This window comes from Pseudochaenichthys georgianus, chromosome 23, assembly GCF_902827115.2.
Source record: "Pseudochaenichthys georgianus chromosome 23, fPseGeo1.2, whole genome shotgun sequence".
Taxonomy (NCBI): Eukaryota; Metazoa; Chordata; class Actinopteri; order Perciformes; family Channichthyidae; genus Pseudochaenichthys; species Pseudochaenichthys georgianus.
Genome location: NC_047525.1, coordinates 17,458,516 through 17,481,771, shown reverse-complemented (window position 1 = coordinate 17,481,771; position 23,256 = coordinate 17,458,516). Strand labels below are relative to the sequence as shown.

At 42.2% G+C, this 23,256-nt stretch overlaps 1 protein-coding gene across 6 annotated transcripts in view; it reads right to left on the bottom strand.

Moving 5' to 3' along the window:
• lmo3 (LIM domain only 3) overlaps window positions 1-23,256 on the bottom strand; it is a 44,636-nt gene that overhangs the window by 9,936 nt on the left and 11,444 nt on the right. The window lies entirely within an intron of this gene.

Genomic DNA, 23,256 nt, shown 5'->3' with positions numbered 1-23,256 from the left:
GCGTTTACTTTTTAGCTTCACACAGTCTCTTAGTGTGTTTTTGTTACTTTAAGTTTAGAATTTGACTCCACCTACCACCCAGCCTTGCATCACCATTATAACCAGAAACACAATTTACAAGAGAATGAATACTTGTGCTATGCTGTGTCTCTGAGAATGGAGTGACCGCTGTCAGAGAGATTGCGGTAAACACACTAACATGAGCTGCTGACACAGATGGGGGCTCTGAATCAGGCTCTAAAATAGGTTGGATAGAGCTGGGCAACAGTAGCGGAGTAAAAAATAGCAGAGCCACAGCTTGTGCTATAGAAATAGATGGGTCCATGGCTAGCATTACTGCCCAGGGAGGACCCTATTATTTATTCGCCTGCTCCGGGGACATTAATGTGAGTATTCATTAGGGATTCAGGGCTGTTGCTACACAGCGACACAGACCAGACTAGCAAGGGGGGGAAAAAATATCTGATAACGAAATCATATAACAAAATAACCTATTAGGCAGACTTCTTGAGGCACTTTTAGCTGTCGTTGTTAAAATGATAAAACGGCATGCCACTCTCAAAGTCTGTAAGAGATCGCAATCTGATAAATGATCTCAGGGCTTGGGAAATGCAGGGTTGTTTATTAACCTTCAGAAAGTATGTTTCCCAGAGGCAAAGGAAGCAGATAGATTGTGCCCTCATGAATATCTACAGAATTAAGAGCCACTGTCAACACACCTTGAGACAATGAAGGATATCTCTTGTAACATGGTAGGTGGGAGAAAACAAAGAAGGCCAATTCGATGGATTAGTGCTGACTTAATTAAAAGAATTATGCCTTTTCCTTTGAGCAATCTAAATTTAGATACATTTGTGGTATCTCTTGTCCTTTCTCTTTTCTGCACAAATGTGCATTGCCAGAGGGCCTTCACATGAAATAGATATTTCATCTATTTCTCTTCTCACAAAGCAGAGTAATTGATCTAAAAAACCTTTAAAAGAAGAACAGGAAATTATAGATTTAGTGCAAGATCATGAGCAAGAGTGTTTGAGCAGAACAGCCGCACTTTGTACGGCACCATACGACAGTCACAATGCGGCCGCCTCTCGCTGTGCAGGGGCGAATGTCCTTGTCTCAGTAATCCGAGTCATATTCAGATGGGATGCACTCAAGGCTCCGTATCATAAATGATGGAAGGTATTTGTGTTAAAAAAATGATGTTTTAGGCTTACTGCCGGTATTCTGTCCATGCTCTTCTCTCATCTTGTGCAAATCTGACGTGGCCTGCACAGCTTAAAAATACTGGCACACTACTTCGCTCTCCGAAATTCTGGGTAAAATGCATTGCATCCGTGAACAACCAGTGTTCATGAGTTTCCCCCAACCGGTCGACAACTAGGCCAAAACAAGTCTTAAATGTCATTTTTTTTACACACTGCAAACTCACAAATTGATGAAAGGAAATAAAGAAAACGTTACATTTTACAGATGGTATAGGGTTTAAAACTGATAAAATATTCATATAAATAAAAAAAGTGATATTTAAAAGAACCATAAAATAAAAATACGAAGTTGTTCAGTATCTCTAACATGACATTATCATATGCTGCTTTCCACTCTAGTCTCACTACATCTCAGACACAGCTAACAGTGAATGTATTACAGAAGTGACTATAAGACAATGATATAGCTTCCAAAACCCCTAACCCTTATATATTTCTTAGCTAATACTTGCATCGATTTTTCTTACAGAGGAAATGGAGTCTGTATAAGATAAATAAATAAAAACCCTAACCCGATCAACCAGGTTTCCCAACCAGATCATCTGAACTCCTGGTTGCTTCTCGTCAAATGTTGCTGCACAATTCCTCCTGTACCCTTTCTGATAACACTGCTCAAAATGATTAAACACCATTACATTGGAAAAACACATACATTCACTCTACACTCAAATCAAAACATCTTTTTAGTGTTAACGACAAGCTGAGATAAAGAAGTGGAGCGGCTGATGCCAGTCTACAGAGATTTATGCAAACTGTATCTGTGGCAGCGCCAGCATGTAGCCAGGCGGCTCGCTGGGCTCTTGTGTGGCAACCGCTCTTCAAACCGGCAGAGCACAGGAAGCCTCAGCTCACCCTGTGGGGAGGGAAGATGGATGGAGCGTACCTGCCACTCGTCTTTTGCCGCTCCGCCAGTTTGATGCCACAGACGCTAATGGCTCTCAGGGGAGGAGGCAAATTAAGCGTGGTTTGGTTGCAATGAATTCAAAGGCACAGCCTTAAACACAATCAGAGTATGACAGTTTAGAGGCCTCGTGTGTAAGACCCAGTGCCTGAGACTCAACGCTCTCAGCACTGGATTATTATATTATAGTAATAAATATATACATTTCCAATGCATCTCTCACAGGCTGATGTGTGTACAACTGTCTGCCATACCTTGAAGGCTTCTAACTGTGGGTCTGCTTGAATGAAAACAGAATAACATATGTAGAATAGCAGGCTTGACATACACTTCATATCCATGGCTGACAAGACAGCATGTTTATTTAAAAAGGTTGAAGATACAACATGAAATTAAAATTCATGCCTTGCTGAAATCTGAATTTGAAAGAGAATAGAGGCAGTCAGCGGCCAATACCTTGTTTTAGTCAAAAGGCATTCACTGTGCATTACAGCCTGGTACGGCTCAGTGGTACCTATTTGATGAGAGAAAAACAGACACCAATTAAATGATTCCACAAGGCTTTAGCCCAGTGGACCCCAAAACCCAATCGGAGAGTGCAGGCCCCGCCCCTTGTGGAGAACGCTGGAGCGGTGTCAAGCCAATGCGTTTCCTCAGCTAAATCCGAAATACAATGACCGCCAATTACTGGGGCCTAGGAAGCCAAATGCATTATCCTGGAATATATACATGTAGCGACACAAACGCAAACAGGGCTGACGGTGGAGTGGTTATCGACAACTTCAAACCATTTTAAACAGCCCCAGTGAACATTGACACTGTGTCTAGAAAGTGACTTTTATTGCCGTGAACAACACAATACATTTTGTTTAACATTATTGTAGTTGCAGAAATCTTGGAAAAACCTGAACAGGCAAAATAAGAAATACCACTAGAGGAAATAGAGAAATGTTTTTGAACGCTGCCTAAGAAACTAACTTTGGTCCAGAGGATTGATCAACTCCTCTATCGTTTACCTGACTATGTATTCCAGTAACATAAAGGCCAATTCTTCGTCAGTGTTAAACCATTTTTGTGATTGGGGTGCGCGGGGGTGGGACATTGATAGCACCGATGTCTCCAGTTGCCATTTGAAATTCCGGTGGCAGCTTTGCTCTCCTCCTCCCTCCTCGCTCCCCCATCCCCGTCTCTCCCATCCCTCCCACCACTTCAATTGCTCCAGCCTCGGCATGCATTCATCAGCTGCCGGATTAGAATTTGTTTCCTCACAAACCATTGATCATCGGCCTATTACTAGGCAAATGACAGTTAATTACCCACTACATTAACCACCGGGACCCGGGGACCGACTCCCTGTGCCATCAGTCAACATGATGAATGTGGCAAGTTCAGTAATGCACGGCCGTTCCCTCGTCCGCCTGCCAAGCTGAGAACAACCCCTGGATCTCACTTCCAGGCAACCAGGGAAAATCTATGACAATCTGCATAATCACAGGCTCAGGGTTAATAACAGACAAATGATTCGTTGCATCTCAACATAGGCTTTTTTTAATGGGGACCGTGCTTTGTCCACTTGATGATCTACCCCGGCGTTCCACTTGGAATTTAATCACGGTGAGAGGCTTATGGTTTGGATGTGTAAACAAGAATGTGTCCAAAAAAGAGAGGCAAGAAATAGTTGCCCATAAATGCTTCATCTCAAGAAAATCTTGACATGAGCAGGAGAGCACAGAAACAGAAGGGGTTGCAGAAATCTAAAGAACTGATGTGAACTGTCGCAGTCGGGGGAGGGGAGACGGTTAAGGGTGGCAGATGTAATCAGACTTGTGCGTTCCTCAATTTTGTCCGCCCTGCGTGTGGGATTGTCAGTGATTAAACAACTCTGGGGCAAAATTATTTCAATTACCACGGGCATGACCTGGGAATTGTCCCTGGGATAAGATTTTCCTCCTTGAGTGCCCTGACTTGCCTGGCTGCCGGCTCTATCAGTTCTCATCTGCACCTGGACTCTGATATCCTAATGATGAATTATGGCCTGCTTTCTGAGAGACTGCCGACCATACAGAGGAACATTCCCCTGAACTGTCAGCCTGAAGAGCAGCTGCAGAGTGCTACCTAATTAGCTCCTATAGAAACTCCTCGAAAAGGTCGAAAAACACCCACCAGTCCACATTACACCACTCCACGCTTCTCTGAAACTGAGAGAAGAAGAGATAAACTACTGGTGGCAGTCCTGTCTTGAGTAACTACCATCAAATTACATGTTTTACCTCACCCATTAAGACACCATTCCTTATCTTTAACCCTTAAATCTACTAATCCGTTAGATCACATAGTACTTGATAACAATTTACCAAAGTTCATCTGCCCATACACTCAAAACAACTATTTAAAAAAAAGTGTTTCAAACAAAGTAACCAGCTTTCAGCACCGTTTTTGGCAATGCTGTGTTTGGGTCCATTTTGAAGAGGGTGTAATGAAAGATTTCGAGCCCTGCAGGGGCCAGATGTGCAGTTCGATAGGCAGTTCCCCACGCCAACCCACCTGCAATCCCAAGCTGAGTGCCAGGCTGTGGCATACCAGCCCTGCAATTATCTGCACCAAACATGCACAGTCCCAAGAGTCATTGCTCTTCACAGCTAATTTAACTAATCTCAACTGGAGGGGACGGTCCAAAAAACGATGTGTCCGGGCGACCGAACTGAAGCATTTTAGTTAAAATGAAAATACCAGTGTTGTGTTCTTCATGGAAACCAAATGATGGCCTTGTTATTAAGGGAAGTGAAAAAAAAGGCAAAATATGTCAGTGATTACTTAAGGATAGTTTGTTTGCATTTTTAGAAAAGATAGAACTGGAACAAGCTTATAAAATACTGAAAGACAAGTGCAGAACGACAACTCTATATAAAATAGCCAACAACAAATCAACAACGTCAGTTTGCCAGCTTGAGTGGGTTTAAGCTATTTATTAATGGTAGAGTTGCTTAATTGTATATCGGCATGACTAGACTACCAAGAGGTTTGGTTAATGGCTTTCTTCCAACATCGTACCGGATATAATACAAGCTAATTTATATCGTGATTGAAGGCCTTTTATTTATTCCATCAAATGAGATTCCTTCTGTGCTTTTGGGAAACAAAGGCACCCACTGTTGACCTCTCCATAAGGGAAAGTGACCTCCTCTCATCGGGACAATTAAGTGCTGGGTGGAACCAGACCCTCCAGTATGTGTGACCCTCCTTCAGACTCAATTGCTCGTGAATACCGGTTCTCAGTTTGACCCCATAACATTTTCAGATTACATGTGAAAAGCCCAATTTAATTACAGGAACTTCGAAACACACGTATTTGCGAGCTTGAGCTTTATTGCCGAGGTAATTGCTGGACGTGTGAAGTGAATTGTTGTGTTGGGAGGTTAATGGCAGCCAAGCTTTTCGAAGCACAACATAATTATAGGGTGCTTTCAGAGCTTTTAACATCCATGTGCCATGCTATTTCTTTAACTGAGGTGAAAGCTGTGTGGAGATACACATTTCTTTATCATATCATTTCTGACATTTAAAACTACTGCCAAATAGGAAACGAGTTATGTTAAAGCAACTAGTGTCCTGGTTCGTGGCTTGTAAGGGTCAGATCCTGTCCAGTGTAGTTTACTTTCATAGGTGAAATTATTTTTCCTTACATGTCTTTGAAATCAAATAAATGTGGTGCATCTGAATGATTCCAACCCCAAACAACCAGAGCTTACATATTGTATTACACCTACGAATCAGCATCTGCAAGATTTAGACATGGTCCATCAGGTGAAATCTTTGATTGACATATTGTTGAAACACTGGATAGGAATATTATAAATATTCCCACCGTTGTCTGCAAGCCAACTGTCACAAGCCGTCAGCAGCAATATCTTTTCATATTTATTGGGTTTTCTTATTATCTTATCTGCTATGTATCAGAGGAAATATCCGAACAATCTACCCCGGAAAAGGTCAACATTTTTCTCCAAATGCTGTGGCTTATTCTGTCCTTCAAGTCAAATTGGTGGATACAATATATTTTATTCTTGAGGACACTTATTAAGATGGACTTTTTTTATTAATCCCTCGTGGGGAAATTGTTTCTCTGCATTTGACCCATCCTAGTATTAGGAGCAGTGTGCTGCCATTTTGAACGGCGCCCGGGGAGCAGTGTGGGGAACGGTGCCTTGCTCAGGGACACCTCGGTAGCACTTGGTCTTGCCGGGACTTGAACTGGTGACCTTCCAGTTGCCAAGCCTATCGACTTCGCCACCACCGACCAACTACATTGTTTTTTGCTCTTTCCCCCAGTTAGCAGCAACCAAGTGTCTGACTAGAAACTTTATGGGGGATTTATTGTTTTTTGTAGTATTTACTGACTGAAATTTCAAGCATTTTAATCAAATTATAAACCTAGTAATAAAAAGAAAGAATGATGATGAGTGAAATGTATGTCTTAGGTCACCGATACAATGATGCTACTTTATTAAGTTTTATGTGCAATATATTCTGCATCCAAACTGTCAGAACGTCTAAATAGGCTCATCATTAAGTATCAAAAGCTGCTGTAAGTACATCTGGGTATCACAGTGAGGCATTAAGGAAACAACTCCTACACTTCCTGAGGTATAATGGCTCTTTATCGTTCTGAAATCGTGGTGATGAGGCAAAAATGTGTGAAAATGAAGCCAGGCAATCTGTGGAACAAAAGAGATCTTGAGAATGAATGGACAAAGTGCAGCCAATTAATGTAATGAGAGCCTACAAAAGCCCCAGGTCTGGCCAAAACCAAATATGGAAAACCATTTTTCAAGTCTGAAAAGCTTTCTGTAGCACTGAAGCAGAGCAACTTTTTAACTGTTTGTGTTAGGAGCAGCTGGAGGAGAACTCTTACATCATGAGCAAGAAAGCATGACTAAAACCATCATTAAGACCACTTGTCAAGTCAAACCACAAGGCCAACTGTGCTTTGTGTAAATGGAGTTAAGAATAAATGCTGCCCCGACATGACTTTTCTCATGGGTGGGTTTCTCAAGGCTGAGTGCTCTCTACCTTCTACTCGCTGTGTAAGCTGATCTCAATATGCAATCCAGCACATTTGTAATCATTAACACCACACCGACCATTCGAATGATTTTTCTTTCGTAACATCCATTTGCTAGATATTCCTTGAGCTATAAACCAACTTTAAAAGTATTTAACAGCAGAAATGATTAGGTCAAAGTCAATGTCACTTTTGTTCCAAAGTGATTTTAATCATTTTGACCATGTTAGAAAACCAAACCCAATCTGACTGTTATTAAAGAAACCGAGCGTTCTGTTTCTATATGAATCAACAAAGTTGAGTTGGTTCTCTAAATAAATTTGTACTTTCCAACATCGTTCCAAATGTTACCTCTATGACTATTTACTTAAAACTCAGGGTCAATTTGTTGCATCGGTTTCTACGCGAGCAGTAACATTGAATTTCTTCTGTGTTTTTAAAACTTCTCTCTTGACATTCAGTTGTGGTGTTTTTTTGTTTCAAGTAAAAGGATAAAGGATGGTCATTCTTCCTAAAAATGTCTTTACCTCTGATGATAAATGCAGTTATCCTTGTCTTCATTTCCACATGCTTTAAGGGTAACAACGACTTAATCTTTTTAATAGCAGAAAAAAATATCGAAGAAATCTAGCACTACATCTGCACATTGTCAGATCCTCTAAAAATGAAGCAGAGTTGTTATTTTGGGACGTGTTGTGAAATCTGCTGGCAGGATGATTTCTGCAGCTCACCACCTCTGTGTGTGTGCAGGCAGAAGGCCCGGCCCTCCCACCCATTGATCAGGCCTTCTTAATGCAGCGGAGGTGGCTGAGAAATCACCAGACTGACACATGGACGCTGCTCTGACAGCACGGCTGCAGATCGCTTTGATTGCCTCTTTAGCATTTCACAGATTAAAATCGTATGGAAAACTGGCGGAAGGTGCAATCAATGCAGCGAGCAGCAGCCCGTCTGCAGTGCTGTGTCCTCCAGCCTTTCACCAGCATGTACTCAGATACACATCAGATATACAAGAGGCAGGCGTGACCTCAGCAACACATTGATTCTTTTATACCTCCAAAACCAATTATAGATTGGATGTCTTCTCAATAATGAGTCTTTGTATGGATCTGGCCTGATGGACTTCTTTCAGTTTTCAGGGTCCTTGCTTGGACAAACATCCTGAGATGATGCGTTGTCACATTTCAAGTCTCAAAAATGGATGTTGGGCCCTTAAGGCAGCACAGACGAGGTGCGGGACAAGACGTGCAAACGTTGTCAGGTAACTTAATGAAGTTGTTAATTCCTTTGCGGAGTGACTTGTTTGTTGATGTGCACTGGCCAAGGGCAAAGCAGTGTGTAGCATTAGCATTCCTCTCTTTCTTTTGGCTTCCTCATGAATAACTCAGGCTGTTAAAATTGCCGCATTTACATCTCATTTTACACAAGCGTAGCACGGTGACTTAGACTGGCTCAGCTCTGTTACGCAAGCCGGGCTCTTTCCCTCCTCATTGTGGCGCGTGTTATCACAGAGATTCAGGTTGGACGCATCACAAAGCAACACACTCCCCCGTTCGGAGCACTGCGCTTACATCAGAAACATTGTAATATGTTCGCAAAGCTTTCGCAACAAGCTGAGAAGTTCTTTCAGTGCTTTTCCAAAAGATGGTTGACAACCGGATTCTATCCAAGCCTGTTCTCGCCAGAATAACTTGACCTGCGCTGATCACCGTGGAGATCTGGCTGTCGACATGCGGCCTTGGGGGCGGCGGCCGGATCAAGGATCGGGTGGTGGTGTTGTTGGGGGAGGAGGAGGGGGTGCACAATAGTGTGTCTGGCAGTTACGCTAGGCCGCCCACTAATTGAGAAGTCGCTCAGGGGTTCAGCGCAGGCCTCACAGCTCTGCCTATACCATCCAAATAACGCCTGTAAGTGGGGCTGACACCAACCAATCAGCATTTTGAAATCCTGTTTTCCACAATACTGCCCCCCCCCCCCCCTTCTCCAACACTCACTGTTCTAACAGCTGCAGCCAGCTCCAGTCTCCCTTGCTCGCACTCGTCTCTGCGTCCTCTTCTCCCGCACCCCCACTTCATCTCCATAAAGGCCTCATTAACCAGGGGTGGCACAGAAGGCCTGGCTGAAGCTCACCACATCCACACACACACACTGCCTCATCTGCAAACACCACCACTCTAATTGCTGGAAAGCTGAGCAGCTCAGGTTCACGCATGCAGACGGGCTGCTTGCACGCTTCCATGACCGAGCTTGACTCCAGCTCACACACTTCCATTAACAATATGAGGTGACCTCCCCAATGTTAAAGACCACCTCCGACATGAGCGGGACGTCTGCTATCATAGGACATGCCCTCAGTGTTTCAGCCACATTTAAAAGTAAAACAATTCAGAAAAAGTAAGAGAACAGTCGATTGCTATTCGTTTTTAGGAAAGAGTAGCAGTATGATGGTATAAACATAGTCCATTACAAGTATTGCATTCAGAGTTCTACTTAAAAAGTGGTGTATTGTTATAGGAACACTTTGATGACATTAAAGAAGCCCCAAAAAACATGAGCATGAGTGTTGACACTAACATTTTTAGCAGTGTAACGGTCCATTTAAACAGCACTTTCAAATCTACCTTAGCCTCACTGTAGTAAATTGACCTTTTTTCTGTCTGTCAATCACAGGAAGTGGATATAAACACTAGAGATGTCCCGATCCGATCACGTGATCGGGGATCGGAGCCGATCACGTGATTTTCCAAAAATCGGGGATCGGGATTTTTTTTTTTTTTATAAAATATTTTTTTTAATTTAATATTACAAAACAAAAATGACCATGTTCACGTCTTAAAGTCATCCTGAGGACTTAGTTTTGGTTTAAAATTACACAACATCATGTATGTGTTGCTTTCTTTGGGCTTGTTTTCATAGACCTGGTTGCTTATTTCTCTGAAATCTGGCAACAGAGTGGGCGCAGTGTCGAATAGACAGTAGCAGTAAGCTAACGAGAGGCTACGTTCAGCTGGTGACTCGGGAGTCGGGACAGAGAAAATGTCAGGAGTTTGGAAGTATTATGAAATTGAAAGTGAAGGCAGTGTAACAGCCAGATACAATGTTTGCAAGGCAGAGGTTCCGCGTGGTGGAAAGAACAGAGCTACGTTCAACACGACCAATCTAATACGCCACCTGAGAAACAAACACCAACAACAACACGGCGAGTACACAGCGGCCACTCAGGTAACGGCACTGAAACAACCGACACTTTCAGAGACTTTTAAAAGGAAAGAGAAACTGCCCCAGAACAGTGAAAAGGCCAACACAATAACAGCCAAGATAGCTGACTTCATCGCGTTGGATGACCAGCCGTTATCTGTTACCTTTTTTTTTCTCTTAATGCATTGCATAAAGATCGGATCGGGAAAAATCGGTATCGGCAGATTGTCAAAATCAAATGATCGGGATTGGAAGCAAAAAAAGGTGATCGGGACATCCCTAATAAACACTGATGTCATCCATTTGTTTGTGAACTACCAGTTTACCCTTGAGTTTAAGTAACACAAGAGGGCGAGTTAAGTAGAATTTAACACTAAACAAGAAATGTTTAGGTGACAAGAATGTTACCAAATGTTCATCAATTGAAAACACACTTTGAATGGAAGTGTAACGAGACCCGAGGATGCCATGCCTTAGAGCAGTGGTTCTTAAACTTTTTCTGTCAGGCCCCCCCTTTGGAGAAAAAAAAAAGTCGGGCCCCCCCAACACAAATAGTCAGGCTCAGTGGCGGCGCCAGAGATTTATTTTGTGGTGCTGTGGGGTAGCTTGACGTTTCATAGAGGGTGCTCAAACATTTAGGGTTTCCCATTAATGTACCGGTCACTACAGTGGAATTTTCTACTGCAACACTCCCCACGCACACACAGTGTGACAGTTACAATGAAGGCTCGATAATCAGCTCACGGCATATAGGTGTAAGCAGGGGTAAAGTGCTATTTTTATAGGTGGTGTGTGGACCTCACATAGGAGGGTCCGGGGGCATGGTCCCCCGGGAAGATATATTTTTCAATCTTGAAGTTAAAAGCATCAATCTGGTGTACTTTGAGAGCAAAATGAAGAGATCTATGGATACATCTCTCAACACCCATATGAAACAGAACTGTTAACAGATTAACTATTTCTTTATGGATATTTTACAAATTTTCTTTTTTGTATAACCATTTTTCCTCCTGGTCTCTCGCGCCCCCCCCTGACATGCCCCCCACTTTGAGAACCACTGCCTTAGAGCATTAAGGTTGATTTACTCTCAATGGGACCATATACAAAATGAATATCCTGTAGATTAGAAGAAGGTTTAAAACTCTATTGAGAACATAAACACATAAGCTAAATGTAAGGTAATCTAAGATAATAAATCAAGTGAGAAGTAGGGTCATAGAGTAGAGTCGCCCGGATTGGCTTTACTTTTCCGAACTGACTTGCTAATTGTTCAGAGCTCCTACTAAACCACCTCCTGTTGAGTCCTCAGCGATCACTGGACCCCCCCCAGTGAGTGTGTGGAACCCTCCGGCAAAATCAGCAGCTCTCTGAAGCTGCAGCAGCGGCCCTCGTCACCCCCAGCCTTATTGGCCTCAGCTGATCCCAGACCTGAGATCTGGTCTCTAAACTGCTTCCAGTCATCCAAGTCGGTCTGAATCAACACTGAACTACACAGACACTTTCGCACACATGTAGAGGTTAAGGTGAGGGGGAGTGTTTGTCTAACAGGTGTTCTATCCCGTTCTCTGTAAATCTCCCTCCTCTTCTCCACCACCACAAAAAAACACCCTCATCTGCTCCGGCAGGCCACATTAATCATGCATGGCCGCATTTGATCCCACCTGCCACAACACATCTGCTTTTGTCACTTGGAGCAATTTAGCATCAATAGTTGAAAACAGAGAGGAGGGCGGGTTCACGGGGGAGAGGGTTGCCTTCGCTTTCAGGCATCACACAGGTTCCATGCCCCCACCACTCAACTTTCCAGAGTTTTTTTTTGGACTGACTATGAGAGTGCGATTGTATACAGGCTGTGGATTATTCCCAAACACATAACCCTGAAACAAAACAAAACCAATGCCAAAGCCTGTGGGGGTTGAAGAGGGGAGGGGGCTGCATATCACTGTGTGTCAACCAGCAGGGCTGTTATCATACTCTCACATGCCTGCAGAAGAGAGGGACGAGCCAAATATGTGGCTGCGGTGTGTTCCAGGCGAAGGCATGGGGCCGGGCTGCAGAGGCAGTGACCGCAGAGGTCCCTTCACTTACACACAACATTACACATGACAACAAATCACAACCAATGTGCTGCAGGTCTCCCTTGAAAAAGAGATCGTTGATCTCAATGGGATTTTCACCTGGTTAAATAAAGGCTACAAACAAACAAAGAGCAGAAGGGATGAGACTAACTCATAAAATAATGCTTTTATTTTATTCCTAAGGATGAGGTTATGAGCCCTCTGACTAAGGCAGGATGTGTTATGTTTGGTAATTTCTAATTGTTACAAAGCCAACATTGTGTATCACATCTTAGAGTTTCAAAGCGTACTAAATATGTAAGGATATATTTTGTGAGAGTGCCACAACAAGGTCATGTCTTCAAAACGGTGACATGTAACGGTGACAATGAAATGTAAAGTATTTAAGGCCTCGCTGCATGGACACTACAGACAATATATCTAATTGTATACTTAATTTTTGTATTGCCGAAACAAAACAAATCCCTTGTACACATGTAGGCTAGTAAATTAGCTCAACTCTGGTTCTCACTGCAAAATGGTCTTGCAAAAAAAATAAGACGATATGAATTGTTTTCTTAATTCTAAAGAGGAAATTAAAAGGGCAAATCAGGGTTCAGGAAGTTAACCATAACAAAAACACACCTTCCCTTAACCATTTTAACCAACGTTTAAAACATTTTGCTTCTCCTCTATCAAAGAACTTCCTGCAAAGCAGATTAAAAACGGGCAATACTCGGGACCTGAACCTCTCCTTAATCTGTAAAGCCTCGTGGATCATTGCCTAAGAGGAAAAGGGAGGAGGGTGAGCCATTAATATATGCATGGAAATGACCTGCGGCACTCCCCATAAAGAGGGGCCAGCAAAGGTCAAATAGCCTCCAAACTGCACTTGAGTTTAATTAAAAAGACAAAGAAGAGCATAATTTCGGAGAGGACAGGCACAATTACTGTTCCGTGAGAAGGGGAGCTGTGCTTAGGCTCTTTCAGGAAGGTCCGTATTCCCCTTCCCATAAGGCCGAGCGCCATCTTCCTATCCCTTTGATGTCAATATAGACCGTTTATTAGGGCCATAAAGGTTAATCTGGAAGGAGAGAGGATATCAAATAGTTGGGATGAGGAGAGAAATCCAAATGAGCTCCCTCTGTGAAGGGAAGTTAAATTTAGCCCGAGTCCAGTCAGCAGGTAATGGAGTTACCAACTATCAACTTCTACACTGTATGAAAATGTAATGAGAAAAAAAAATTAAACGCCAACACTTTTGGTGCCCGTGACCAGAGAGGGCGACGGTGGGTTTTACACATTTTAAAGGCTTGATTTGCTCGAATGAATTTGAAGCAATACGAGTCAATATTCATTACAAAGAGGTCTGCCTGGTCAGAGCGGGTTCATGACAGGGACAGTCACATGATTTACAATATTACAAAGCATCGGGAGATGATGGATGTGTTCAATTGCGCAAAGTAACTGACTCAATGAATTTTTCATTACCCTGGTTGATGTGTTTGGGACACTGAATTAGATAAGCCCACTGATGAAACACAGAGCGGAGGCTGTGTATCCGCCGGCCTCAGGGCCAGACGGGAGGCAACACACTCAGAGGATCTCATACACACAGAAATACGATCAGGTTTGGGTGGATCGTAAGCTAGGATATTCATGGCACAGTTAAGCATGACCTACAGGATAATGACAGATGGAAGGCTCCATAGTAACAATGGAATAGAAGTCCATGGAAACACTGAGAAAATAAGGTATATTTCTTAAAGATGGTTGGATACAGTATGTTTTAAGGATAGAGGGACATTCAAGTCTTATCAGCCAAGAGAGGAAGGTTCAAACCAACAGTTTATAAGTGTAAAGCGAGAGCAGCCTACTACTCTTCATTAATAGATGAGAATAAGAATAATGCAAGATTTCTTTTCAGCACCGTAGCCAGGCTGACAGAGAGCCACAGCTCCATTGAGCCTTCTATTCCCATAGCACTCAGTAATGATTTTATATGCTTTTTTAACCATAAAATTGTTACTCTTAGAAAAAAAATTAATGACCTCTTGCCTTTGACCAGTATAGTGTTATCAACAGCTCCCGGAAACGTAAGTTCTAATATTACCCTAGATAGTAAACTAGAATGCTTTTCAGCCATAAACCTTGAACAATTACATTCAATGATTCTCTCTTCTAAACCATCAACGTGCATGTTAGACCCAATTCCAACTAAGCTGTTGAAGGAAGTTTTTCCATTAATTAGCACTTCTTTATTAAATATTATGAATATGTCTTTATTATCAGGCTATGTTCCACAATCATTCAAAGTAGCAGTGATAAAACCGCTTCTTAAAAAGCACAACCTCGATCCAGAGGTTTTAGCCAACTATAGACCTATTTCTAATCTTCTGTTCCTCTCAAAGATTCTTGAGAAAGCTGGTCGCAAAAACAGTTGTGTGATTACTTAAAAAACAATGATTTATTTGAAGATTTTCAGTCTGGCTTCTAGAACACATCATAGCACAGAGACAGCTCTGTTAAAGTCACAAATGATATTCTAATAGCCTCAGACAAGGGAACTTGTCTCTATTCTTGTTTTTGCTCGATCTCAGTGCTGCATTGATACTATCGACCATGATATCCTATTGCAAAGACTAGAGCACTAGTTGGGCATACAGGGAACTGCTTTAGGCTGGTTTAGGTCCTATCTATCTGAACGCTCTCAGTTTGTACGTGTTAACGATGAATCTTCAACGCAAACCAAAGTTAGCCATGGAGTGCCACAGGGCTCAGTGCTCGGACCTATTTTGTTCACATTATATATGCTTCCGTTAGGCAATATTATAAGGAATCATTCTGTAAACTTTCATTGTTATGCGGATGATACTATCAATCAAGCCTGATGAAATTAATCATCTAAATAAAATTCAAGACTGCCTTAAGGACTTAAAAACGTGGATGACCTTAAACTTTTTGATGTTAAACACGACCAAAACTGAAGTTATTGTACTTGGCCCGAAGAATCTACGAAACAAATTATCTAAAGATATACTAACTATGGATGGCATTAATTTGGCCTCCAGTGAGACTATAAGGAATCTTGGTGTTATATTTGATCAGGATTTATCCTTTAACGCCCACATAAAATCAATTTCAAGGACCGCCTACTTCCATCTACGTAACATTGCAAAAATCAGGCATATCTTGCCTCAAAACGATGCAGAGAAACTAGTCCATGCATTTCTTACTTCTAGGCTGGATTATTGTAACTCTTTATTATCAGGGAGTACCAAGAAGTCAATCAAGTCGCTTCAGCTGATTCAAAATGCTGCAGCTTGTGTACTAACCAGAGTTAGGAAAAGGGACCACATGACTCCTGTTCTGGCTGCCTTACACTGGCTCCCTATAGAACACAGGATAGAATTTAAAATTCTTCTTCGCCTACAAAGCCCTTAATGGGCAGGCGCCATCTTACCTTAAAGAACTCATTATACCCTACTGTCCTACTAGGGCATTGCGTTCCAAGAATGCAGGGTTGTTGGTTGTTCCTAGAATCTCTAAAAGTACAATGGGAGCCAGAGCCTTTTCTTATCAAGCTCCACATTTGTGGAATCAGCTTCCAGTTTGTGTTCGGGCGGCAGACACCCTATCCGTTTTTAAGAGTGCGCTTAAGACCTTCCTTTTTGATAAAGCTTATAGTTAGGGCTGATTAGATTCAGCCCCTAGTTTTGCTGATATAGGCTTAGTTTGTCGGGGGACATCTTACTTCTTCCTTCTCGCTGTCTATACCTGTGTACTCTCATGTTCCGATTAACCCAGCTGTCCTGGATCGCGAGCGCTGGATCTTGAGTCGTGGCTGTGGTCCTGGATCATCGGTCCTGGATGGATATCCTCGTGGATTCATCTTCCTATTACACACATGCATTTCCAAACATTTGGACTACCTATGTTGCAAATGTATTATCTTTTCAATTTACACACGGCATCTATTGCACGTCTGTCCGTCCTGGGAGAGGGATCCCTCCTCTGTTGCTCTCCCTGAGGTTTCTCCCATTTTTCCCTTTAAACTGGGTTTTCTTTGGAAGTTTTTCCTTGTACGATGTGAGGGTCTAAGGACAGAGGGTGTCGTATTGTCATACTGATATTCTGTACACACTGTGAAGACCACTGAGACAAATGTAACATTTGTGATATTGGGCTATATAAATAAACATTGATTGATTGATTTATCCAGATATGTTAACCTCTTGAATGAATCAAACGGAAAAGAAGTCCAACTGTAAGTGAGAAGTTGAAGTAGGAAGTGGATCTGAAAACTGCGATCGTTGTTTACAACAGAGAGTTTGACTAACCTAGTGTTCTTTTTTTATGTTTGAATGTGTGACTGCTTGTGTTTCGGCAGTTAAGACATTGGGTTTCAGTATTTTACTTAGGTCGGATATAAATGTGTGTTACCCGACCATAACATCAGTCATTATGTCTGTGATGGAATCAGACACATGTTCACATTTACCAGGTAATTAAATGAATAGACAGGGAAAGCTTTAAAATAAGCTGGTTAATCTATCAGTTCTCAGGTTTTTAAACTTCAGAAAACAATACCTTTAAGTGATATCATGTACGTAAAAACCAAGGGTATTTTGAACATCGGACTGTTGATAAAACAGGAAAATAAAATAAAGCTCAAATCTGTTTCCTCGAAAGGATCAACTGTCATCTGAGGGATCTAAGAGTTAACAGAATAAATGATGTAGGAGTTTTTTCTCCTCAGACAATCTTTGAGATCAACTCTGATTGTAACAGGCTGAACTGTCAGACTCTCCTCTCAATAACTGTGAGATGACTCACTGCAGCAGGACACATTTTCTCCAAATCCCCAAAACAAACAGGAAAAAAAAGTAATGCAACAATTTTAGACCTTCGTGCGGTGGAATAGAAATACGAAGCTATAGGTCTGATAGCTTCATTGGGGGAGAATTACCCCCATTCTATTCCTCAGCACAGATCAGATCAAATCAGGACATAGACCACTCTGTGAACTCTGACCCCACCAAAACCAATTTCATTTGGAGAGATGGAGGTCTGAGTTGTGCTGTAGTGTCGGGGATGTTGAAGCCGGATTTGTAATGCATGCAAACTGAGTGAGGCCTCTCATGAAAAGGTTAGAGGAAGGAAATTGAAGTCACATATATCTCTCTGTTAAAAGAAATCTAAAAGAAACGGGAACATGTGGCATTCAGATATACTGTATTTCAGTATGAGTTGTGTTGTAAGGCCATTCCAGGTTGCAAAATACTGTCCTGCTTTGAACTGTATTTACTCGTAACTGCCGACATTTAGACCACGCTTTCCAAACCTTAAGCACACCCACTGTATTTGTGCAGTGCTGCACAGCTGAGCAGGCTATAAAACCCCCATGAATTCCACTAACCATGTCCCATAATTTGACTGGTGATTAGCATTTCTCCAATTTTCATTTCTGCCCCCCCCCCCCGGTGGCTCTGCGCTGGCGAGCCCTTTTTAGATTTAACACTGCCATCAGAAGTTTAACGACTAAAGCAGAGGTGCGGCGGAAAAAAAGGGACGTGGAGAAAGGGTTGTTCAAAGTTATAGCCCTGACCTATTCATATTCTAATACCTTCAGCTCAGTGGTAAAGGTATGCTTAAAAGCGCCAGGTGGTGACATCTTAATTTTTCACGGCCGAAAAATGTGCCAGCGCCGACTCTCCCCTCTCTCCCCCATGCATTATTCTTGCTTTAAGCAGCACGTCTCCTCAGGGGGAAGGGGTGTATTGTTTTACAACACACCCAGCTGCGGCCTACTTGCCTCGCCCGCGGTTCTTTTCAAGGAGTTGTCTTGGGTGACCCCTCTCTCTGGCAGTTATTAATAATAACACGTGCCGGGGAATAGTTCACCTTGTAGCGCTGAGGCCGCCTCGCTGCTTCGTGTATGTCTAGCCTCATACAGAGGAGTCTCCAGGGGAGAGGAGAAAGGTGTGTGTGTGTGTGTGTGTGTGTGTTGGGGGGGGGGGCTGGGTTAAAGCTATAGGAAGCGTAGAGCGAGAAACACACAAAAGACATCAAACAAAGTTTCCCCCCTTGTATGTAATTAGAATCAGGTAATCATCTATGGCCTCTCTAAAGTGATGGAGAGCCTGATTAGCAGCATCAAAGAAGGCAAAGAGGGCTGAGGGAGGTGTGTGTGTGTGTGTGTGTGTGTGTGTGTGTGTGTGTGTGTGTGTGTGTGTGTGTGTGTGTGTGTGTGTGTGTGTGTGTGTGTGTGTGTGTGTGTGTGTGTGTGTGTGTGTGTGTGTGTGTGTGTGTGTGTGTGTGTGAGAAAGATGAAGGAATAACAATGTGAAGTGCCAAGGCTGACAGACCAAGTGCTGCATTCTCCACCTTTAAGTCCCATTAAGAGCTCGAGCAGGAGAGGCCCTTTCTGCATGCTGAGTGTTCTATTGTAATAACAAGCAGCGGATTCAGGATTCAATCTGGGGCCTGAATGAACCGACAAATTCCAGACAAATTCTCTCCCTCAAGTCCTCAAGAGATTCAAAAAACTGAAGGATGCTTCTTTTCTGAGCTTTTGAAGGGATAACGACTCTCAGCATTAAAGATAAACTCCTGTTTACTAGGTATTTAAAATGTAAATAGCAGGGTAGGGTTGTGCGTGTTTAACATGGTACTGACTGGAATAAATGCACACAGTTTGAAAAGCCTCTGGTCAGTCAGTGTGTGACTGACTTGACTTTTTCAGATGTAAACTGCAGTTAACAGAGCACTGTTCTGCTGCTGTCACAACAAAGAAAAAGTAAAATGTGGCAAAGCACAAGGACAGAAAGTAATGGTGGTGGCATTCACTGACGCAGCAGGCATTGTAACCTTTTAGAGAACCACATCCTTCAAAAAAACGAAAAAAACCTATCCCCACTCTCCTCTAAAAGGAATCAGAAAAAACAATTACAGCATGCGTACAGATACGAGAAGAAAGACAAAAACATTAGCTTTGATGTCACACACCTTTGAAGTTAAGCATACATTACCCATCCAGCTAAACAGGTCAATCCCGTTGTTGGTTTGTCACAATTGTACAGTATATGAATAACTGGTTACCTACATCTGAATGAGGCTTTTCTTTTTCAATCAAGGTAGTACGTCAAGTCCAGACTAGTTTGTACCTTGCACTTTCCTCCCAAAATAAAAGTGGTTTCAAAAAAGGAAATGTGCCAAGATGTTAGACTTTGTTTTGGCCGTCACAATCTTATTTTTTTGGAACAAGAAGTGACTGGAGTGTGTCGAGCTAAGTACAACTGAATGCTAAACAAGCCATATTTAAAAAACAACTAAAATGTCACAATTAGGTTTCATGAACTGAAAATACCCAATGTGAAAAGATGTTGAAGATGAAAACATACAGACCGCACACCGACATACTAGCAATCTGTCAATCACAAGGTAGCCCCTCCCTGAATCTCAACCTGTCTCTATTTTACTCTAACATTATTTACAGGATGGATATCATACTGAATTGGAAACGACTTGAAACTATTGATTGAGACCATAAACTCGTCAGGAGGTCTTTACTATCGTAATAAATAAAGAGAGAAGAAGGGTCATTTTCTCATAGACTTCTATAGAATCTGACTTATTCTTGCAACCAGTGGAGTTGCTCTTTGAAGAATGCTACTTTAAGCCACTTCCACATTCTGTTCACTTTGTATACCTGGGCAAGCTGTATTTGTTTGCCTTTGAGCAAAAGTTTGGACCCTAATTTCACAAAATCTCCCCTCTAAAAGTGCTTTGTCTTGGATCCAATTCAAGTATTCAAAGTTTTAGTTTAATGGCGCACCAATGGGTTTACCAGTTACACAAATTTCCGAAGACACCCTGGATAGGTCTTTCGAACCAGTATCCAGAACTAACTCTCACTTTAGAGCAAACTAAAGATATATTACGTTCAACTTTGGGCGTTAACACTTTTGTTTACAGCTGACAGGCCTCAAGTTTCCTGCAGAAAAATGGAACAAGGTGCCAGTCTACCTCCCTTGCTGCACAATCATCCAATTTGAACATTAATCCTTGGGCTAGGGGCAAGCTTTTATATAGGAAACGCATTCAGTTGCATGCTTCTAAGAAATGGTCAGCAGTGCTGTGCAGTACTATGTTTTACTCTCAGCACTGCAGCTAGAGTAGAAGATAAGTAAGCTTTGGTGTCATTGACCAGCGGCCTGGCTGAGGATGTCCTTGTGCCCTTCAGTGTTCGTTGAGAGGACAGCTGAACATCTGCGCTAGTCATTAGCGAAAGAGGAGCTGGCCTGAATCTTTCAGCCTGCAGAGAATCAGGGAGGAGAGGAGAGCTGATGACAAACTACACCCAGCTTCCTGCACATCTCCCAGGAGCACGGCTATCGTCAAGTGAGTGGGATGCTGTTCGGAGGCAACTCGGAATCCACCGACTTTCAGCTCTTTGTGGAGCCGGTTGCCATCCATTGCTGCTATAACAATGACCGACCTCGCTGGGAGTCTAGTCAGCTCTGTTGGTCTGTGCATTATTCAGTCTGACACAAATACTCTTTTGCTGCTTGCTCAATCTGGAATAACCAATGCTCAATCTAGAATAACCAATTCATAACCAATCACTACAAATGTCCCGCCCGTATTTACATCATAAGTAAGGTTTATGACACAATGCACAGTTAGCAACACTTATTCCTTTAGTCCTGTAGTGGCTATAACTGTTAAATATGCTGGGTTCTTTTTGTTCCTCAAAACTCCACAGGGTTAGGGTTAGGGTTTAGCCATGTCGTGGGGTAATTGTTTGAAACCTAATATGTATTTTGATAGAAGGAGTTTGACAAGTTTCTATGGTCATTTTCATACCTATTCTGACATGAAAACGTGTTACCATCTTTATTCTGACATGAATTCAAGCTACATGTAACAACCACTGTTCTTCATGAAGGCGCAGGTTACAAACTTTCGGTTACAACCGTCTTCAAATTCTACAGTGGACTCACTCTAAAGCCCCTGTCACACTGTCCCGAAATTGACACCCGATGGACACACGAATATGGAATTGTGAATTTCGCACGAAGATGGCCCCGAACCACACACGAAGGCAACATTTACATTACATTTAAGACATACAACTGCAACGAAAGTACCAAAAACAATTATGTTACAGTACTATGATACTGTACTGATATCTTCAGACTTTGTTCTTTACTTTATATGTAGAAAATATTACGTTTTCTCCGTGATGTTGTTTCCATAACAACAACAATTTCCTGTCAACTGTCCTTCAAAATAATATATTATATCCTTTTTAGTTTCACAGAACACAAATTGGGTTATTTACATAATATATTTACATGATTTTGCAATAAAACAACCCGATGGACACACGATAAAGAAAATGTTCAAATTCGGCTGTGATCGTAGCAACATCGGGCTATTCGTGAGGTTATCTTAAGCCATCGTATGACCGCTGGTGGAGTTTCTCAGGCTCCGGCAGCAACTTCGTGAGCGGAGGCAAAATCTTTGGCATGCCAAAAGATTGCCGAAGGACCTTGCGAAGGTTCATTTTCGTGTTGAATTTGTGTGTAAATGTTGCCCTTCGTAAGGCCATCGTGAGGGCATCTTGTTATCCTCGGTGCCATCGGGCATTCACCCCGATCAGAGTGAGTGTGAATGCACCGATGATAACACGAAGATGACACGATTTGACAAGATGCCCTCACGAAGTTGCTGCCGGAGCCTGAGAAACTCCACCGGCGGTCATACGATGGCTTAGATGCCCTCACGAATGGCCCGATGTTGCTACGATCACAGCCGAATTTGAACATTTCCTTTATCGTGTGTCCATCGGGTGTCAATTTCGGAACAGTGTGACAGGGGCTTTAAGCAGTGAATGTGAAGCTAATTTTAGAATCGGTGCATATAAGGCCTTTTCAAAGAGAAAAGTGGATCTGATGTATTACAGTTAAAATAAAGGAAAACAAGTCACACATGCATGTTAGTGTCACTTTCAGCTCAGTGAATCTGTATGAGCCAACATTTAACAAATAATAATTGAGAGAGGTGGCAGAGATGATTTTGTAATTAAATAAATACAAGACGAGGTAGAATCTGTCCTTAAACACTACATTTCAATGTGTCTCAAAAACGATATGCTGCTACTTTGCGAGTAACCCTACAATGAACAGTTTTTTTTATATTAAAGGTGCGACACATGTTCATAAGGAAGAATGTATCTAAATGAGATTTCTGAAAAGAATAGACAGCCTGATCCTCTTCTCCTCACTCCCTGCCGGGTCCCTGGAGATAAAGCTTGACTTGATGTCACAGTCACGCCTGACGCCAACATACAAACTGACAATGCGTCATAAGCCCGATGCGAGATGAAAAAAAAAAGATACATTTTTCATTTACATACATGGTTATAGAAGGTGGCTGCAGACTGCAAAGTTGATTTTGAAGGAGAAAAAAAAATGCAAGTTATTACACTGAACCATGCTCTACATGTTGGTTATCTCTCACTGATAGCCAGCTTTCCAAAACGTTAATAAATCCAGCTATGTTGACGGCTCTGTGAGTTTGCTTGCATTTACAATCTTAGTAAAACCACTGTAGAGGAAAATTGAAGTTGGATTAAAAAAATGAATGAATATATAGATAAATAAATAAGTGTTCTCCTGGTGCTGTCTTTAAAATGGATGCCTGGAATTTACAGTTTTCCATTAACTGATGCCCAACAGCTTTTTCACGCCTGCAACCGGCCTTGGA